The sequence below is a fragment of the Myotis daubentonii genome, chromosome 3 (genome assembly GCF_963259705.1).
Source record: "Myotis daubentonii chromosome 3, mMyoDau2.1, whole genome shotgun sequence".
In the NCBI taxonomy this organism is placed as follows: domain Eukaryota; kingdom Metazoa; phylum Chordata; class Mammalia; order Chiroptera; family Vespertilionidae; genus Myotis; species Myotis daubentonii.
In genome coordinates, this window is record NC_081842.1 from 149,462,764 (window position 1) to 149,484,874 (window position 22,111).

Below are 22,111 nucleotides of genomic sequence, written 5' to 3' on the forward strand. Positions count from 1 at the left end.
AATGCAAACGGAGGGTATCTGGTGTCTCCTTATGTGTTTTTTTTAAACCTGGATTAAGTAGGATTTACAGATCTGGGGGCAAAGCTGGCCCCCAAATACTTGGGAAAATGCTTTTGAGTTTCATCGCTTAGATATTACTGCCTTGCAGAGTAGAAATTTCCTGATTTCCAAATGGCTTCACTGTTTCAACAGACAGAGGACATACAAAGGATCTTTCTCCCTCTGTCTTTTATTTATTGAAATACAGGAGATTAGGGGAACTAATCATTTCAGTTTGCAGAGCAAGGGCCCCTCCCCGCGTAATTAGAACCAGGCAGCTGGACAGCCCTGGGCAGCAGCCTCCACGGACTGGGCTTCGGTGCAAAGCATTGTGGGAGCGACGCCGGCTGCAGCCGCGGAGCTCGCCATCCCGCGTGGACCAGGGCAGAGAACAACACCTGTAAACAGAAAGGACGGAGACACAGAAACATATTATTGCCCTAAACACACATGCTAGAAACTTAACCAAATAGACTTAATCAACTGCAGCTGGGCTGAAGTAAACAGAAGTGCTAGGGGAGCAGGCACGTTGGGAGGACGCGGGCCGGGGAGGCGTGTTGCTGCAGTAATTGGAGCCAGGTGTGCTGGCCTGGCAGCGCGTTTTGGAGGTGAGAATTGGGAGAGGTTTGAAATAGGGATGTGGCTTGGCTGCAGGCTGGAGGGAGAATTTTTAAAGACTAGGGGAGGAGGCTGGTAAATAATGGACCGAGTTAAGGAGCATGAACCATGTTGAGGACAATGAGTACCTTGGCAGCCGGGAGACCTGGTGTCTGGTGGCCTTGCCTGTTGGTGTTCATGGTGGGAGAAGCGGTACTCAGCTGTACTACTACTACTGCAGGTCTTCCCCACTGGGTGAATGGGTATAATCTTTAACACCGGAAGGAGCAATTTATCTCTCAAGATGAATGTTTGTCCCCAAACTTCCCAGCCACACATTGGGAGAAACATTTAGCTTTACCTCATAGTCCGGTGATTTCAGTTGCCTTGGAAGGAGTTCATGGCTTTAGCTCTTCCTGTGTTCCTAGTTCTTTGGAAGGCATACTCTAGGACAGAAAGGCAGGTGATTGAGTTTCTGTTCCAGTATTTGGGGCCTCAGAGCAGATGTGGTGTTGGGGTTGGATGTGGAATGAATATGGTATTGCTTGGAGAGCAAGACTTGAGGCTGGTCAGAGTTGCCTTGCCTTAACAGGAGTAACCAGGGGAGACGAGAGCCCAGGTGGTGATGGTGACTGCATTCGTGCTGCCTGCACTGGTCTATCAGGCTGGGTCTTTATTGAGACCCAAATCCAAAGGGGAATGCTGGGAAATGGCAGAAAAGCTGTTCTTTATCTGGAAGCCTGAGGGTCATGTATGCAACTGTTGTTAGTTTGTGATCCTGTTTAAACATCCAGGAACCTGCAGGCCTCAGGTCATGGTACCACATTGGTTGGAGCCAAAGACAAACACAGGTAAGCTGCTTTCTTAGAGGATTTTGAAAATTGCCATTTTGGTCAGTTTTCTCAACACCCTGCAAGGGAGTTGATGTTAGCTGTAGTTGATAGGAATGGAAATTGAGGCTAAAAGAAGTCAAATATTCTACCCAAGGCCAAGAGCTAGGAAGAAATGTTTAGAGCCCAAGCTTGAATCTACAGCGTACAACTCCTTTAGATGGAGTCAGTGTGCACTGAGTGGCTGTGGGCGAGGTGGGCTTTCTCAAGGTTTAGACATTGATTCAGTCATGAAGTCCATATTTACTAAGCACCTGTTGTTATTTGTCAGGCATAGTGCCAGACACTGGTCGTCTCTGATACCCCTAACCTTGAGTATTTGCCAAAGGTAGCGATCATGTGTGGATAGCGCGTTCTCCCCCTGCTCCTGCTCCCATTGAGATGATTTCAACCTCTTTGCTCTCCTTAAATGCGGGCTTAAATATTGCTCCTACTTTTGTTTACTTTAATCACATTGGAGGTAAGTCTTTGAGCTGCAATAAAAGAGCCATCTGGTAAGAATTAATGTGAGTAGCTGAGTTGTCATCTATAGGTTAAGAGCTTAGAAAAAGAGGGGCAGGTTGGGGCGTCCTGTTACTGATAGCTCTTTTCTATACAAACAACTCTCTTTACCGGATTATCTGTGCCAAAATATTACCAGATAGCTTGGAAACAGGTTAGTGTTTTGCCCTTCAGGGGGAAAAAAACACACAAAACCCATGAAGTTGAATTTGGAAAGGAGTCTTGGAAAATGTTTCAATAAAACAATGTATCATTCACATGCCCAGAAATTCAGCATTGCAGGCCTCTTGCTGGCAGAATCAGGTGAACTCTGAAATATATTATGACTTGATTTTGAATTCTTGCATATCTTGAGGAGGCTGAAAATTGGTTATTTTTGTTTTATTGGCAATGACCTTTTATCAGAACTACCTTAGAGATATGCTTTAGCTAGAAGGCAGTAAGCTTTCTATATCTATAGCTGCCTTCTTTTCCTTCCAATTAAAAAAAAAAAAAAAAAAGCAAAAGCATAATGGAAGGATTTCCCGGCACCATGTAGTGGAATCAACCATATTTTGGTTCTTCTTTCCTTTGTCTTTCACTCACTCACTCACTCATTGATTCATTCATTCATTCTAAAAATGTATTTACCATGTGCAGACACTGCTCTAGGACTACAGATACAATGGCACATAAGGCAGAATTTTAGCCCTCATGATGCTTACGTGGTTTTGAACACAACGTACCCGAGTATTTGAGTGACAGGAGGAGTAGTTGTTAGCGTGGTTAGGAAAGGCTTCTTTGAGGAGGTGCACTTGAAGACAGACCTTAATGATGAAAGGGAGTGAACCGTGAACAGATCCAAGGGGAAATCAGGCAAGATAAAGGATCTGCTTATATCAAGGCCCTAAGCTAGGAAGCAGCTTATTGGAGGTGAGTGAGAAGGCCTGTGTGGCTGGAATAGATAAAGGAGGAGCATGGTAGAATGGGATTAATTAGTCAAGGGTCAGATCATACGGTGCTTTGTAGGGGAAGTTGTTCCTTGCCATTTATTATATTTCTGTGTTCTTGTCCAGTGTTTTAAAAGGCTGTCCCTGAATTCTGAAGACTCGGGAAGCCCTTCTTTCCCAGTAACAGAGAATTGGTTATCTAAGAAAACGTGTGGGTAGTTCCACTGGCAGATAAAAGAAGCTGGGTTACTGGGATGGGTATTTGGGTCCTAGTTTCAGTGATGACATAGCCAGGTCTGGAACTTGGGTATGTCCTTACCTCTTTGGGCTTCAATGTACTTATCTACAACAACTGTCTGGAGTTGAATATTTCTAAAATCTCCTCCATCAATAAGAGTCAGTGGTTTTTATTCAATAAAATTTTTTATCTTGGGTTTTATCTTCTTTCAGACTTCTATCAGCACTGATTACAATAACCAAGTCCACTGGTTCCAGTTTCACCCCTTGCCCTATTCCTTTGCCTTTTGAATAGCCAGTGAAGTATTTGGTGGGGGGGGGGGGCAAGAAGAAGTAAACAATACAGGAAAAATGAGAGAACTTCATAACTTCACACTTGGACCCAGAGCTGACCAGTGTGCCTAACCAACACACAAGTTACCTCATTGCCCTGGAAGAATTTCCAGTAATTCCTAGTCATCAAATGAGTTGATTGTAATGACTGAGACTTGTTCTCAGCCTCATGATTTATGGTTTAATCAAGAGCAACCATCGTCCTTATTGAGGAGGATTATCATATCAAAATAGTGGTTTTAGAACCTGATGGTGTAATAATGTTTGTGTTGACTCTTTTGTTTTTAAATCATAATTTGTTGGCAGCTGTATATTTCAATAGAAAATAGAAAAATCTGCTTGTCTTCCTGACAAGCAGTATAAGTCATTTAGTTCTCTCATTGAAAAGCATATCTAAAAGAAATCAGCAAAACCAAATAAATTAACTTGTCTTAAGACTATTATCTTGTCAACACTACCTATTTTAAAAGACTTGGTAAATCTTGATTTACCCTTAGGATTAGCTTTGAGTATTTCATTTGTTTTGCTCCTGCCAAGCATATAAAACTACAGGGCACACACTGACCCAGAATTAAAGTAAGAAAAGGGAAAGGAAAGGAAAGAAATTCTCTAAAATACATTCACACTGGTCTGACAAGCTTGATAAATTCATTTTGGGATATTTTCAGTTCTTGAAAGAAAAAAAAATCTATTTTACTCTCTTATATTCACGTTGGCAGGTTAAGCTAAACATTTGTCAATCTTTTTCTTTAATTGAGTACACAGATCATTTTGGGTGACCTGGTGTCTCTGAATGGATAATTCAGACATCAGCCCACTTACTCTTTTTTGTCAGCTACATCTATTCCTGGGATCTGTCTTGGGACCATTAGTGACTTTACCAGTTGCTCTGTGAGCTGTAGCCTCTTCATTTACGGGGACACTAAGTCCCAAAGTGAGATACTTCCGCAGAACATTTTTTTTTTTTTTAAATGAATGATGTGTTCAGAATCTTACACGAAGAGGAAGATAAGATTGGAAAGCACTGGTGTTTGTGGTTTATAGTGAAAGTTATTTTTCTCTGTTTCTCAGGCATAGATAATTAGCTCCTTCCCCTGAGGGCAAACAATAAATCCTTTTCTGTAAATCAGACAAGCCTAATTTTATTCTAAAATCACTTACCAACAGTTTACTTGCTTTTTTTTTTTTTTTGAAAAGAGAGATTATGACTCAGCGTTGTTTCAGGTGTGTACTGGTAAAGCATCGTGAGGCCTTGCCAAGGCTTAGGGCATCTCAAGAAGACATTGGTAGGGTGGAGAATGGTAACCTGTTTTTCCTTTAGTGACAGTAAAATAGAAAGAGATAAGACACTTGATCTGGCTCATTTTCTACTTAGTAGAGAACTAAGGGTAGGATTTAAGAATTTTTGCATAGAATAATATGACCAGGATCAGAACGACCAGGCCACATGAGACCCTGATAGTTGTTTTTTACATAAATGCTCAAGGCTAGTAACTCACAGTAGTTGCCTGATTCATTGATTATTTATGGTTAAAATATACCCCAAACTCAACAAGTGTTTATTGAGGCCCTGTGAGCTGGGGACAAAGCCAGTGTCTCAGCTCCTCAGGTCTAGGAGACTTGGGATTGAGGACAAAGGTTTAATTTTCTCACTATGCAAGATGCTCCTTGGTAACTTAGTAACAATGACAGTCTGTAACTTGGAATGGGATCGTATACAAAATGGCATTTTTATTTTTATTTTTTTTTAGTTCTATTCTAATATACTAGAGGCCCAATGCATGAAATTCGTGCAAGAGTAGGCCTTCCTTCCCCTGGCTGCCAGCACCGGCTTCCCTCTGGCACCTGGGACCCAGGCTTCCCTGGCAACACTGGCTTTGTCCAGAAGATCATCCGGAAGGACGTCCAGCCTAATTAGCATATTACGCTCTTATTATTATAGATTTTCATTTGAACAAATAAGTGAGGCGACTGAAGTGTGTTTAATGCGTTAATGAAATTAACGAAGTGACACTTGATGTGTCAGAGTTGATATACCCATTTTTTTTTTTTTATCAGGAAGCAAGCCATGGCCACATTTTAGTGGATTACATTACATGCTCTTCTTTCAATGGCCTTTACTGATTAGTTAAGCTTAGCTGTCATAGCCCTCTAGAGCTGGCCCCAATCTACCTTTCCAACTTTATCTATTTTCTTTCGTATATTTCCTCAACTTCATTGGAATTTAAATGTTCCCTAAACCTACACACGCTGCCTGCCTCTTTGACATTTCTCTCAGGGTTCTCCCTGCCCTGTCTCCTTAGTCCTGCCTGTCCCTGCCCTTTTTACCCTCAGGGTCCAGCAGAAGTGCCCCCTTTCTGCTCCCCACACACACATTTACATCTGTATCTTTTGCCCCATGAAGCTGAATTTCTTGAGGGCAAGTTTCATACCTAATTTGTGTTTGAAGCCCTTTCATAGAAAGTGATGCTTTCCAAATACAAGTTTATATGTCTCCACGGTTTTCACAATATTCATAGACTACCTGCATTATTATCAGTGTGTGTACACATCACATTGTTCTAACCGAATTTCTAAATGTTCCCTCCAGGGTAATTTGAGCTCTGCCAATATATGTTGAGTTCTGAGGATCTTCTTCCTATAAATTCTTGCTATTGGGAATTGTAATATTTTTTTAACCTAACTTTTGAGGATGTTGTAAGGTTACTTAGGTGCACCACTTTGAGTTCCTTAAAATAATAAAGTAAAAGTGTTCTGTATATTCAAGCTATAGTTAGCGTACTTAATTAACTTTAATCATGTTAGTAGATATTGAAAGGTTTTATAAATCCATGAAGAAATTTGTTTCTAAATTTCATAATTGCTGCTTCTATAAAGCATAGAAGTAATATACTATGCTTTTTTATTTGCCATGTAAACTCTATTGTAGGTTGAGGGTAGTAGATCAGATAACCTAGGTCAGGTTGTGTTTCTCATTTGGTGTTAAATAAGGCTTATTTTCTTGAATATATGGGAACTAATACATGTAAGGTACAGGATAAATTCTATTTCAGGTTTTATCAGAAAAATCACCTCTTTTTTTTTTTTAAATCCAAGATTGGGATCAACAGCTGTTCTAGCAGGGGCAAGGTAACTTGATATAATGGCACACATTTTTACCCGGCTCTGCTCTTAGAGCACATTTGAAATGGTTGTTTTGGAGAATGTGCTAGGAATCTCTCTAGCCCTTCACACCGAGCAGTTAGTTCAGCCTCGCAGAGCCTTGGCACTTGATGCGCGTCTTTCATACCACAACTTCGATGCTGTGACTTGATGCCTTGAAATCAGCACAGCAAAAGGGTGCTTGAAGAGCAGTGTTTACTTTGATCATTTTTCAACCTGTGTGCCCCAGCCTTTTCACGGAGTACAAATTGCTTTACCAGAGTTGCGGGGCTGAAGCCCGTGGACTGTTTTTGTAGTCTGGTTGCTGTGGCGATTCTTAGCCTTCCGTGAAACTCCATCTCCAGGGACACAGAAACCTTTGCAGCTGTCTCAAGCTTTTTGGTGGTGTATCTGGTGGAGGTCTTCACCCAGCTCGTAGCAGGCCTCGGAGCGGTCAGTTTGTGTCCGGGTAAACACATATGTGGAAACAGGGCATCTCATTCAGGACATGATGTGTTTCAAAACAAACAGCTCCCTTATCCTTCTCCCCAGTCATATGGGACTTTGAAGTATCTCCAAGTCTGGCTGAAGCCAGAGTTTACTGAGCCATAGAGATGTTGGTCATGATAGTGATATGAGTAAGAGCTTTGGGAGAATGGCTGAAGACGTTTATAGACTTACCAGGTGGGGAGGAAGAGCGTAATGGTGAAGGAGAAGCTTTAATGGGGCTTGTGTATGCCCAGAGAGAAGTTGGTTTAGGAAGAGGGTGTGGGCTGAGTCTAAGGATGCCAACAGTGTGGTGTTTGGAGGACTGTGAGGAAAGCCATTTTGACTTTAAACTTCAGAGGACATTGTAGAGAAGACCTTCCTTCCATAGGAACCAAGGGAATGGAGAAAAATAGCCATGGTTTTAGAGGGTGAGAGTAATGGTAGCTAACCCTGAAAGAGCCTTCACTACGTGCCAGTCACTGTTCTAAGTGCTTTACACGTACGGCATGTTTAATCCTCTGACGTATGATGGAAGAGCACAGCTATTATCCCCATGTTGCAACTGATGAAACTAATGCCCATAGAGTCTTAACGTGCTCAAAGGCCCTACGGCGGGTAAGTGGAGAGTTGAGATTCTAACTGGCTCTGAGTCACTGCTCTTAACCACTAGGTCAGATTGCCTGCAATTTAGAAAGGAAGGCAGAGTGACCCAAATGATAGGGTTACAGGAGACACTGGCCACCTTGGGAGAACGTGTAGAACTTGGGAGGGATTTTGACACTTTAAAATGTGTTTATTGATTTGTTTGTTCATCCATTCACTCATCATTAAATATTTATGTAGTACCCGATTAGTGCCAGGTATTAGACTAGGATCTAAGGTGATAAAAAGACAAGTCCCAACCTCTCCTTTCAGATAGCTTACATGTTCAAAGTTAGCTTACTACGCGGAAGCAGGTGCGAGCCCCTGTAAGAGAAAGGTCAGGGGCACCCAGTGGGAGGAGCCACCTTCTTTCTCTGGGGGCATTGATGACACAAAACCTTCGTTAGAAGCACGGCATTTTCTCCATGAAGTGAATAACATTGATCCCATGTGAAAATACGAAACTCCAATGAAGTTAAGTATATTAATACACGCCTCTACCTTTCTAAACAGAATTGAGAGGTCTGACTTGCTGACTTTGTATTTAGGTTGTTCTTGAGAATTTCTAAACCACAGTGGAGCAGTGTATCCCTTTTATAAACAGCTGGTAGGAGCAGTTTCCAGAGTAGTGAATGGAGAGCACGTCACAAGAAGGAAAAGGGCCTGGGAGATTCAGCTTTAAAGGAGAAAGCTCCCATGATACCTCAGGTGATTACTGTGCAAAATTCCTGAAATCTGCTGCAGGCCTGTCTGTAACTAATACATAATTTTTAACTATGAGGCAAGCATGTGAGTGCTTTACTAGTATTTATTATTTATAATAACTTCAAGAGGTAGCTACTATTACCCTGTTTTTTAGATGATGTAACAGTGGCACAGAGAGGTCAAGCAATTTGCCTGAGGTCACACAGCTAAGGAATTAATAGAATTGGAGTTGAACTCGGGGGGATTGGTGCAAGTGTCCATGCCCTCAATCATTATGCTGTGCTGGTTAGTCATATTTTACTTTATGCATCCCATTTTAAGCCATAAAGTAGCAATCGAAAGACAGTTTCTTGGTGCTAGGATATTCTTAGAGTAGCTTGAGGTTAATATAAGATCCCTCCTCCTCGTGAAACAACAGGTCATTCACTATTGTAGGAGGGATGACACTCATTTTGCACATTGTTCATACTTTATTTCTCAGTGTAGACGGAACTTTCCATGGTGAGTGGAAAATTAATAGGAGACACAAGAATCATATAGTTTTGCCACCTGTTAGCTCTGGTTAAAAATGTGGAATTGCTTAAGGATGTGGAATTTGATGATGACTTTGATTCTATCAGGTTTCTCTATTCTAAAAATCAAAGACCATTTAGGATATTTGCCACCTGTAATGGTCTGGACAAATTTAACTTTTCATCAGTATTCTTTGAGACAGTTATAATAATTTCCTTACTCTTCAGAGTTTACAGAGAATTATATTTATAATAAACATAAGTTATTTAACCTTTTCAACAATCCTGTATGATTGCTTGATCTCTTTCAAGGTTTAGTAGAGATTTAATTAATAACTTAGGAAGAATAATGGCTTGTTCAAAGCTAATTTATAATTTTAGAATCTGAGCTTATAAACAAGAGGCAAAAAACTCCCACAGACTCACATATACCAAGACATGGGCAGATGTGACCTGAACCCACCACAACAGTATCCTGAACCTTTATGAAATACTAAAGAACTGTTATCACTTCCCTAATAGACTTGCTGTATCCCAGTATCATTTTCTTTTGAAATAATTACTCTGAAGAAACTCAAAGAATTTATTGTATTGCTTATCTCTCTATAAAACTCTAATATGCAATTAGACCGAATGGTGGAAGAACCGAACAACCGGTCACTATGATGTATGCTGACCACCAGGGGGCATGCGTGGAACATGGTGGGCGTTGGCTGTGGCGGGATGGTGGAGCAGGCGAGTGGGGGGCCCCAGACCAAGGCAGGGCGCCAGTTGCTGTCATTGAGGCGAGCCTTTGGTGGTTACTGAAAAGTCTTTGCTCCCGTGTGCCGCAGTCCTGCCCGTCGCTTGCACCTGCTGCTGGCGCTGGCCCTGCTCACACCTGCTGCTGGTGCCAGAGCTGCTGCTCACACCTGCTGCTGGCGCCGGCCCTGCTTGCACCCACAGCCGATGCCAGAGCCACCGCTTACACCCGCTGCTGGTGCCCAGAGCCAGTCCCGATAACTCGGCACTGTCAGTGGGTGCAAGCAGTGGCTGCCAACCCTGATCACCCCTGAAGGCTTCTCCACCTCCCCCTGCTCCTGAGGGGTGATTGGGGCAGCACCCACCACTCAGACCCACTGACAGTGCTGGTGCTACTCACACCCGCTGTTGGCACCAGCCACAATCACTCCGTGCCATCAGTGGGTGCAAGTGGGCCGGTGCCCTCAGCATGTGGGAGTGGCGGCGGCAGGAGCAGGGGATGGGGACTGTCGGCAGAGAGGAGACTGGGGTGCGGTGGGAGGGGCCAGGCAGGGGTGCAGAGGATGGGCTGAGACCCGCCCCTGTGCCCACCGCAGCCTTGAGGCCCAGAGTTCCTTTCAAGGTCCACAAATTCATGCACTGGGTCCCTAGTTAAATATATGGACTTTTAAAAACAAATTTAGCAAACTTCTGTAGAGAAGTGAAATAGGACATGGGTAAAGTGATTCTGAAAGTTTTAAGAAAGGAATTCAATAATAAAGTCATGGAATCCGTAGAGTCAGAAGGAGTCTTAGTGTTCATCCAGTCCAGCTTATACTTGGCTTATGAATTTTGTTTCTAAAATATCTCTGACAAGTGGTCATCTAGCCAATCCAAGTAATTCAGGAAATTAAGAAGGAATGGGAGAAGAAGATTTATCATGTTGGCAGATTTTTCCTGTTTCTTAACAGAGAAGTTTGGGTCCGATTTGTTTTGCCTCGAGACCCAGCCTGAGCTGCTTGTTGCCTCTCTTGACTCTTGACATCCTCTTCTCTCCCCACACACCTGGCCGTATTTCAGCATTGGTGCTATATTATTATAATCTCTTTTTATTTATTTAATTTTTAAAAATATGTTTTTATTTATTTTTTAGAGAGAGAGTAAGGAAGAGGGAATGAGAGAGAGAAATATCGATGAGAGAGGAACATCGATTGGCTGCCGCCTGCACGGCCCCCACTGGGGATTGAGCCTGCAACCGAGATACGTTCCCTTGACTGGAATTGAACCTGGGACCCTTCTGTCTGCAGGCTGACACTCTACCCACTGCACTGGCTACGGCTGTAATAATCTCTTCATGTGCCTGTCTCCCTCTGGACTGTGAGCACATTTGGGCAAGATAGGCTGGCATGTCGTAGGTACTTGACTAATGCTGTCTGAATAAATGAAAAGAAGATGCATAGGAAACGCAAGCTACTTCATGTGTGGCTCAGCATTGACTGCCTTGGATCTGAAGTGCTGAGGGTTGGTGTGACTTTTCAGCCTCCTGAGAGGCTGTGTTCCTTGTAGTATCACACGAAGGTCTTTCCAGATGAGATTTGAAACTCAAGACTTGGTCTGGTCCGTCCCATATGGAAGTTCAAGTCACATCTTTTTGGGGTGTGTTAAAAAACACAGAAGGTAAAATTTACCGTTTTGTCCATTTGAAAGTGTACAGTTCTGTGGCATTTGTACATTTACAGTGTAGTGCCACCATCACCACTATCTCATTGCAGAACATTTTCATCATCCCACAAAGAAGCTCCGTCCCGATTAGCAGTCACTTCCATTCTCCCCAGCCCCAGGCCCTGGCACTGTGTTCCACTCTGCTTTGTGGATTTGCCTGCTCTGGACTTCTCATGTAATCACACAACATGTGGCCTTTTGTACCTGGCTGCTTTCACTTCACATCATGTTCTCAAGGCTCATCCATGTTGTGATGTGTATCAGTACTTACGTCTTTTTATATCCTATTAAATGGATATACCACATTTTGCTTATTTCAAACCACGTTTTTATAGAGAGATGGGTCATGAGTCAAATTTCTTATTTCTACCGGAACATCATGAATGGCAGAGAATCTTAATTTTTTTTCTACACGATACTGGTAATTTTGGAATGTTTAACTTTATAATCTAAGCCTGAATGTTTTGTAATGCCTCCCCCCTCTCCCCATTCTACTTTTCCCATTTTGGTTCTGCTTACTGCTTATTAGTGGTATTTTCAAAGGATGAGTCAGAGGCAGAATGGTAGCCTAGAGTAGTTTTGCTGAAAGTGAGAAGTAGAAGACCAGCAGCTGCTGACTTCATGGGCGTTTGGGACGTGACGGAATTATAAACCAGCTTTGTTGTTTGATGTTGGTACTTTTAGGTGCCTTCTAGATTCTGATTTCAGAATGAGCAAGTTCTTTAGAGATACGTTATGAAAAATAGCTTGCACCTTCTCCATTTGCCTTTATAACACTTTCAAACTCTTTCTAAATACCGATGTTCCAGCTGCACGCAGGCCTTCCATGTTGAACAGACAGAGCAAAATTTAGAGAGTAGATGCTTATATTTTCTCATGTTAAGCATAAAAAAATGAGACTGTGTATATAAAGTTAAGACACAATTAGCATTTCCAAATATTAAGGAAGAACCTCATATTTCCCTGTGTCACATAGGGGAAGCAATTTTAATTATTCACTTGGAAATGAATTGTTTTTCCCCTATTGCTGTATACATTTATGAATTCTCAATAATATTGATTTATCAGGCTTTAAATTTTGAGGACTACGTGTATGGTTTTGACAGGGTTACAGTCTCTTCATTACTGGGAAATGAATTGACTGGTATAGTATTAGTCATACAACTTGAGTATCAAATAATTTTTGTTAGAATTTGCACTTGTTACATTCTGAGGTAAAATGCATTTCTAGTCCCTGCTATGGCACTCAATTCTGATTTACCTATAAATAACATCAACAGGATTTCTGGATCTAAATAAGGAACCTTGTTTAGACTTCCTACAATTCTTTTGCTTCTTTCTTTCTGTTACTTTTTATTTTCTTTTTCCCTCCAGGTTATTAATAACTGCTTACAGGGTTTTAAGGATATTGAGTTACTATACTCAATTTGTTACCCGGTATCATATTCCTTATTGTAGCTTTGTCCCTTTCCAGTTAGAACAAATGTATTGAACTACTTTTTTGTTGTTGTTAATCCTCACCTGAGGATATTCTTCCATTGATTTTTTAGAGAGTGGAAGAGAGAGGGAGAGATAGATAGACACATAGACTGGTTACCTCCCACACGCTGCCCCAACCAGGCCGGGGATCCAGCCTGCAACCAAGGTACATGCCCGTGACAGGAATCGAACCTAGGACCTTTCCATCTGCAGGCTGACGCTCTATACACTGAGCCAAACTGGCTAGGGCTGGACGATGTTTAATGCTGCCTCATAAACCCTTCAGTACTGGCTTTAAGGAGATGTTGTCCCATCTTAGGCGCTTAACAACTGCAGCATGCCACATTCTGTGTAAGTATTTTGGCATCTTTCCCTCTGCTTTCTGTGTTCGTAGTTCTTACCCTGAAAACTCATTTCAGGGCTCAAGGAAAAAGGATTCTGAGAAGGAAGAGGGGCAAAGTACTGAACTCTAATACAAACACTACAAAGTGCATTTGCTCCATTGTATGTTAGGCTGTTCTGACACAGCTCACTGCCTGAATTAACAGCATTTAAAACTCCATGCCTCTAAAGGATAGTGGAACATTTGTTCAAAGAAAACAGTACTTTTTCAGGAAAAGTGCTCCCAAAACACAGAATGATCACATGTTCTCCACGTGGCTTTGATTTCTGAGATGTTTCTCCCTCTGTCAAGATAGGCCATGTAACACTGAAATGAAAGCTTCTCTAAACATATTTCTACTTAACATCATAATCTGGATGGATGAGACCAGAATAGCCTTGGGGCAGGCAGGGAGCCGGGGTGGGGGGGGGGGGGGTTAGGGGTAAGGGCGGGGTAGATATTGAGAACTTCAGGAGTTGTTTTTGTTAGAGCTTTCAAAGGAAAGCAGACTTCATAGAATTCCCAAGCTTTTCCTGCCCTGACCAGAATTCCATTTCCTTAGAGAGTAATTTGGTCTCATCCACATATTCAGCCGGGGGCCCTGGAGCTCAGGGTGTGATTGGCTTGCACCTCTATTAATTCCGTGGCCTCTAGAAATCCAGAGGAAGGCCTATTTCTGCAGATTGTCAGAGCCTTAGAGCTCCCAGGGCCATCTCCACTTTCCGGGTTTATAATTCCTCATGGGATGTGTCTCAGGTACACTTGACTCACTTGGATTTGAAACATAACCAACACCATTTTGAGTTCCATTGAGCATTCATTCGTGGGGACAGCGAGCGTTATTAACGCTTTGGTAGAGGAGATAGAGGGCGATTTGCATCAAAGCAATCCAGACAGTTGTAGCTGACACTGTAGATAGCACTGTTCCCAAAATACTTGTTGATCCATCCCTGTGGAGTTTCGCAGCCTTGGTTGTGCTAGCTCCCAGCCATCTTGCTCACAACTCAGTCCCCGTCTTTTCTTCCTTACCTTTCCTTTTCCAGAAGCAAAATAGTTCCTGCCTCTTACTTCTGTAGAGGAGCTCCCTGTCTTCTCCTTCAAGGCCAATACCCAAAATTAAGGGCGGATTAGGAAGGTAGGGAGAAAAAAAAAAGAGAACAGATGATGAGAGACATTCATTCTCCTAGCACTGCCACTTTCTAGCAGTATGACTTTGGAAAAACTACTTATCTTTAGGCACCAATTTCTTCACCTTTACATTGGGAATAAATAGGTAATTATTCAAACCACCTTCTTCTGATGAGAGCAGTAAGTCTTAACCCAACAGAAGCACCCTGGGCCTGCCTATTGTCTTCTGTTGGAAGAAAACAATGGTGGCTGTCACTACTGCTGCCACCACTATTCTTGCTAACTACAGTGACTCAAGTGTAGACTTTTTGAACATCCGTATCTTAGGAATTACTCCTCTCCAGATTTCTCTTTTGTGCTAGGAAGCTGACACTGTATGCCCATTTGGAATTGCTTATCAGCTTCAGGTGAATACACTAGCTCAGGGAATTCAAATGCCAGTCTTTGATGCTTGAAGTATCTTAGGTTACGACCTGAATACCAGTGTACTTTGTGTGGGGCTTTTTGCCTTTTCAAATGTACCAACTTTAAGATGGTGCTTGAGCAGCAATCTTTATTGAGATCTGTGACTGCAATTGGCAGATGCAAATGATTAATCCAGTATTCAGATCATGTAGCAATCAGGTTCTTGCTATGCCTACTTTTGAAATCAGCTTCCACTGGTCACCGCAGTGATTCTCTTTGTTATACAGTTCTGTTGTTCACCATAGTACTGACACACAGACCATTCTGTGGTCCTGTTATTATAGACATATGCATGTCAAAATACTCTTTAAGTAGAAAGAAAACAAATTTAAGCTCATTATAAAAAGTAGAAGTTGAGAGGAAATAAATTTACATAGTACATAGTCATATGGAGTGTTGGTTATATATTAGAGTTAGAAAACAATATGAAGTGTTTGGAATGAATCTATTAAGTGAGACAAGGAATATAAGAAAAAACACACACAACTTTTTTCACATTAATCAATGTGCAAATATTGAGTCCCTTGAATTTGTCTAGAATTTTAATTCCTAATGTTCTAAAACACATTATTGCCTGAAGAAAAGCATTTAAAATTCTATGCCTCTAAAACAGTTATTTTAACCATTTTTTTTAATCTCATAGCACACATAAACTAATTACTAAAATTATGCGGCACGCCAAAAATGTATTTTTTGTTGATCTGACAAAAAAAAAATGGTATAATTTTGAATCATTTACACCAGACGACTGTTGTTGTGTTGCTTGTTGTCATTTTTTTATTTGACAATCTAAGGGAAAAGAGGTCAGTGACCCTGACTGAATAGTTAGGTATTGTATATTTTAAAAATTCTTGGGGTACACTAGTTGAAAATTACTACTCTAAAGGCTAGTAGAACATTTGGTCAAAATTTTTTATCTTTGTTATCTATCCCTGGAAAGGAAAACATTTTCCGTAGGTTTTTTTCCCCATTTTACATATTTGTGTTTGCATAACTATTAAATATTTTAAAAATCTGTTTTCTTTTTTAGCCTAGTGTAATTCCCATACACGGCATAGGTACTGCTCCACAGTCAAGAATGTCTGGGTGTTGATTCCCACAGAGCCTGGAGGTGGCCCCGATTCCTCTCCAACATGCATTCTAGGCAGCCTCTGGCATTCATTTTGGGAGCATGAGTTAGAATCTGCTTTTCTTGACTCTTTTAAAGTTCAAGTCATACTTGATATGAAGTTAATGTTCTCCTTACTAGATGTACCCTCCCCCACTCCTTTTTGGCCAGAAAGACTTGACAATATAGCTCTATAATAATTACTTGAACCACATTTCCTGAATAACTTTTATAGAATCTTCCAGAAAACTTGTTGACTACTTACTAGCTGTCCTGCCCTGTGCTAGGCCCAAGGATGCAGAAATGAGTGTGACTCAGTTTCTGCCTTTGAAGAATGCCCTGAGAATTTCACAGTGTAAGGGGTGGGAAGTAAATGACAGACATCTAAACAGATTATTACTGTGGAAGTAGACACATGAGTGTGGTCTGTGGGAGCAGCGCTGAGCTCCAGCTCTGCCTGCAGGATGGGGAAAGATTTACTGGAAATTGCATCTTGAGCTGGTGGGAGGGTGCCGCAGACGAGGATCCTGGAAGGTCATGGTGTGTTAGTAACATACAGTATGAAGGGCAGTGGGAAGGTGCCTGTGAGTCAGCAACAGCCTGCTGAGGGCTCCAGCAGCAGGTTCCTACCCCGGAGCATATCACGCCCAGTGCCTCCCTTCCCTGCCTCCCTTCCCCACAGTGACCGAGCTGTGGGCTGCTCTGGGAAGGAAGGTCCAGGGTCTCTGGAATCCCCTTATAACTCTCCCAGAACCCCTTTAGGGGATCATGACCTGTTGTTTCAGAAATATTTTTCGGTTTATATGAGCTCTTGTGCCTCAATACCCAACCCAAATTTAGTCCTGAGTATTTTTCCAGGGCATCCTATAAAATAAAGAGCTAATATGCTAATTAGACTGGACGGCAGAATGACCTTCCAGAATGACAAGTGGGCGGGGCTGTGGGGCCTTGAGGCAGCCAGGGCTGCGAGGGCCGAGCCCCTTGCATGAATTTTGCGCATCGGGCCTCTAGATCAAAATATAGGCAGAGAGGGCAGACTTATTTTTGCATCACATTTCAAACTTAGGTCCCCTCCTTCTTCCTGCCCCCCCCCCCATGTTGTGATCATATTAGATTATATTCAGAGGTTCCCAGGCAATCCTGAATCCCGTCCTCATTGGGAGGAGGAGGAATACGTTTTGGAATTGATGGGCTGTGTTCCTCTTGCCATGTTAAAGAGTTTTAAGAAAAACCATTTAGGAAGGAGCTTGATGTCACTTGCCACAGCAGTGAGCAGTGTGAAGTCTTTTTTATGCCATTTGGGATAGCAAGGTGAAATCATTTTGGTATCATTTGTTATAGGGTGAAATCTTTGACCCAAGTACTGTTGGGACCAGGGAGAATGGTAAGTTGTCTCTCCTGGTGGGGCTAGAGACACTAAGGGGGTTAGAATTCCTTGAATTCAGCCCAACTGATTGACGTGCCTCTAGGAATTCAGAGAAATGTAAAAGAATAAGGAAAGTTTTAAAAGCTCCAAATCCATCCCTCCAAGACAATTTTAAGGAAACTTTTGATATAAATTCGCAAATGGTGAAAGACAAGCAATGACACCTTGTCAGCTGTGAGGGTTCCTCAGACCGGAATACATTTTAAAACACTCCAGCAGCAACTAACTACTGTCCCCCATTCCCATCAATTGGTTGCACATTTCTGATGCATCTGGGGTCAGATTTGCATTCCTAAAAGTCATATTGTCCAAATGTAAGTGAAATTCGAATTCAGCCATGGCACTCTGGTGTCCTGGAATAGATTTGTGTCTCACTGTCTGTCTGTGTAAATTATGGGTGCTACAGGACCCAGATTCACGGCGTTTTCAATTATTACCAACACTGTTGCTATGAGGATATCTTTTTATCTCTGAAGAGGGGATAGATGGCTGCTACGTACAGACCAGGGTGTGATTTTATGGGTCTTGGTTATAGACCCGCCGCTAGAGTTCTTATCTATCTCTGTGTAAACTGATGATCGGATCATCCCTTTCAGAGCATTGTTTGGTCTGGTTTTAGAGAACAGGAGTCTCTCTGGTAGGCTTATGGATGACTTCATTGTTTCACAAGCCCATAGGGGCTGTTAGAACAATCAGAAATGTGGAAACAGAGCCTCCCTGACGCATTCGCAAAATTGGACAGCTGTTAGGTTCTCTTATCAGTTGTTTCACTCAATTTGCTTTTGTTTGTTGTAACAAATCCCAGAAGTAGGAGGTCTAATAAGACGTTTCTGAAATCACTATAGGAGAATGTCTTGCATCTCTACTATGAATCTTGGGAAATTCAAAACCATTTTTATATGGCAACTTTCCATAAAGAGAGTAGGTGTTGTTTTTTCCCCTCTTTCCTGTAAGGTAGTACACAGTTCATTTTCATAACATGATTTACAGAGTCTGAGACAATATATAGGCTTTGCTTAAGAAAGATAATCTTTGGAGAAACAAGACGTCTTCACCCTAACACGGTCCAGAGAAAAATCATCCTTGTTGCATTCTGGTGAAAACGTGGGCAAGGAAGAACACGCTTCCTGAGTGGGGAAAAAGAAGGTTATCTCAGAGGCTTTCTGCTCCTGAGGTTTGGCCGTGACTTTGGTCAAAACTGTGTTCAGATTCCCCAGGAAAGTGCTCGGAAAAGTTTTACTTTAAATTTCTTTATAAAATAGGAGAAATACATTAATTATATTTAGTAGTTTGTGGAGTGAACAGATAACCTCAGAAGACCTGATATAAACAGATGTGGTAGGACAGATTAGACCAATTAGCTTTCTTTCATTTTGAGGAAGGATCAGAATTGTCTGAGGGGCAGTGTCTACATATGGAATGTGACAGACCAGATTTGCTTGTATTTTCTCACGCCATTAGGAAGACTGAAATTTAGCACTGTTTGAGACAGACATAATTAGAGCAGGAGCTTCTGGATTAGGCTGTATTGGCAACTGTGTGGCCAAAGTACGGTAAAAAGAGGTCACTGCGTGTGAAAGTTTTTTAGTTCTGAGTTGTCATCTATTAAGTTGTTTCTCGGAGAGGGTGGCATTTTCAGACCAGAGGTGTAATTTCTGGTTTAATTAGATGAAGTCTTTTTGTTTTGTTTCCGTTTCTGCCATTAGATTTTCCTCTCTTCTACAATGGGTGTTTAGTATGGAGTTCATGGGTCCTGTGATGGATGTATTTTCTTGACATTGTCTACAGAATTTGGTGGGCATCTGGATTTTGTATGTGTGTGAGTGCATTTGTGGAGCAGATTCATATTTTACATTAAGTTTTCAAGTCTAATGCTCTGTGACTCCCAAAGATGAACAGAAAAGCTCCTAATTTAGAGACTAATCATTGTTCCCTCATTTAGGATGCAGCCCACTTTGCCCCAAGAGCCTTCAGAGTCACATGGCCCTGTTCAGTTCTCTGTTCCTTATGAAGCCCATGGATAACTGATAGCCTTTATTGTTTTGCAAATTCGACGTGGGATTGAGTGTCAGCTCTTTAAATTACTGTGTGGATTTTCAAGCTGAAAATTATTGGATACCATATGTATCATTTCTCCGTTGGCTATTCCTGTGCTGTACTCTGCTTTAGCTCTGGTCTTTAGACAATGATCACCTGACAATAATCTACCCATGAAAATCTTCAGCAGTATATATATATTTTAATGTTTTTATTTATTTTAGAGAGAAAGGAAGAGAGAGGGAGAGAGAGATGAAAACATCAAACATCAATCAGCTGCCTCCTGCACACCCCCTACTGGGGGCGGGGGGGTCTGACTGGGAATCAAACCATTGACCTCTTGGTCATGGGTTGACACTCAACCATTGAGCCACACTAGCTGGGCAGCAGTATATTCTTATCTTTGTAACTGTAATCTATCCTGAACTATATAATTGGTTCTTAAGAGGAAGTTCTTTTTCTTTTATCTTTTTTTTTCCCCCTGCCTGATAGAAATTAGATACCTTAGGCAGGAATTCTTTAAGAGATATTTCAGGAGCTTCTATACCTTCATTCTTTTGTTGGTTGTTTTTGGTTGTCCTTTATCTTCCCTTCAGCAAGATTTATTCAAGTGGAGAAAGGCTAGAAGAGGAAGGTTGCCGAGGGATTAGATGAGCGGGTGCTAGGGGGACTTTCTGTTCCTGCCAAATGATCTTTTCTAAAAAAGTATGGAATATTTTTCTTTTAATTTCCCAATCATAGTGTGAATTCTTCTTTGCCAAATGGTTTTTGGGGCTTTGCCTAAGCCCCATGTGCCAGAGTCGAGGATTCATCTTGGCCAGACATTGCCACATCTTGAGGAGGGAGCCGTTTCCAGGAAAGCTCCCAGAACTGGGGCTCCTAGAAATCTTTCCTTGATTGTGTGAGCCAGGCCTTGACACTTTTGACCATCTGGAAAACTTTGGACTGAAACACCAATATCTGTCTCATACCTATTTTTCTTTTCGTTTCCTAAATTTTTTAAAAAAATCTTTTTCATTTGAGTTATATATTTATTACTATTTTAAATATGTCGTCCAAGAAGAAATGTATGCCTGAGGGCTGCAAAGAAATTCGTCAGGAGAGGAGTTGATGTCCCCTCTGTGGGTATGCATTGTTATTCTTTGTGCCATGATGATGCTCAGTGAACAGTTTTAGAAGGAATAAGTCCGAAAACTTTTTACTGATGTACTGTTAGTGGCAGAGTGTTTCTTTTTTCAGGTACTCTTCGACGAGTAATGGTTTTATCTCTCCTTTCTTCACTCTCCCTACTGTGTGCTTTTTGTAGTGTGCATCTTTGTTTACCTGACGCTACAGTTAATGCCCCACTCTGTTTCCACAGCCTCTGTTGTTTACAGTGGTGATCGATCTGTTTATTACTAGATGCAGATAGCATCTCCAAAATGCTGTGAAGTGGAGTCGGAACAACCAAGGAAAATTTTATTTTGCTGTGGCTATACTTGATGTACTGTTCATTCGTAGTCTGCTTTTAGTACTTTCAGTACTTTTCCTCATGCCAGATATAAAAATGATCCGAGCTGTCTTGCAGAAATAGTTTGAGTATTGCTCATTTAAAAAATTTTATTTTTACTTTTCTGTAAATTAGCTATTTATACCTATTAATATATTTAACCTTTTTTTTAACCTTTTAGGTAACATACACTTATGAATTTTCTGTGATAAATCACTTAAAATGATCTATGTATTAAGCATGGTATTAAATATAAGATGTCTTTTGCCTACAGAGTGGTTATAGTCTGTTTCAGAGATTAGGACACACACACTCAACAGTTAGTGAATGAGATGGTATTATATACTATAGTGCATATTATTCATAGAATAAAATACTTTTGTATCATTGAAAATTAAATATTCAGTTGTCATTTTCTGAGTGGCCGCCATGTGCCAGGTATTGGTATTGAAAGTTAAGTAAAGTTTAGCGCCTTGTTACCAGTGACCTGAGCGTGTGCTGGGGTGAGTGACGCTGGGAGGCCACCCCCACGATAAAAGGTAAAGAAACCTCGGATCGCAGGAGCCAGCAGCCGCTGGGAGATGTGAGTGGCCCGGCTTTCAGCGCTCCGTCCCTGATGATTGTATAGACCCAAGCATAGATCTAGACCAGTGGTCGGCAAACTGCAGCTCGCGAGCCACCTGCGGCTCTTTGGCCCCTTGAACGTGGCCACGAAGTTTCGATCGCACTGTACGTGCGCGCCCGCACGTGGTATTTTGTGGAAGAGCCACACTCAAGGGGCCGCAGTTTGCCAACCACTGATCTAGACCATTTCATCCTCACCAGGATTCTGACTGGGATGTGGTCATTCCCAGTGTATCACACAGCCTGTGTCTTTCCAGCTGAAGTCCTTTCTGTCTTTTCCTTATCACGTCGTGGTTCACTTTGCTTTCCTATGTTCATGTTGCTTGACCTTGTGTTCCAGGAGGATGTCGTTGAACCCCTGGGTCCTACTCTCCTCACAGGTGCTTTCTGATGCTGCCCATGCCGACTGGTAACCTACAACATCCTAGATCGGTCAAAGCGGCCATAGTGTTCCGATCCAGGCTCATGGTTTTCTTCCCTGTTTTGTTTTTCTTTTCTTTTCTTTTTTAACTGGGG

The 22,111-nt window shown here is 41.8% G+C and overlaps 1 protein-coding gene across 2 annotated transcripts in view; it reads left to right on the forward strand.

Annotated features, from left to right (window-relative positions):
* The window catches only part of TGFBR3 (transforming growth factor beta receptor 3), a 197,068-nt gene that overhangs the window by 101,119 nt on the left and 73,838 nt on the right, over positions 1–22,111 (forward strand). The gene's annotated exons all lie outside the window — the stretch shown is intronic.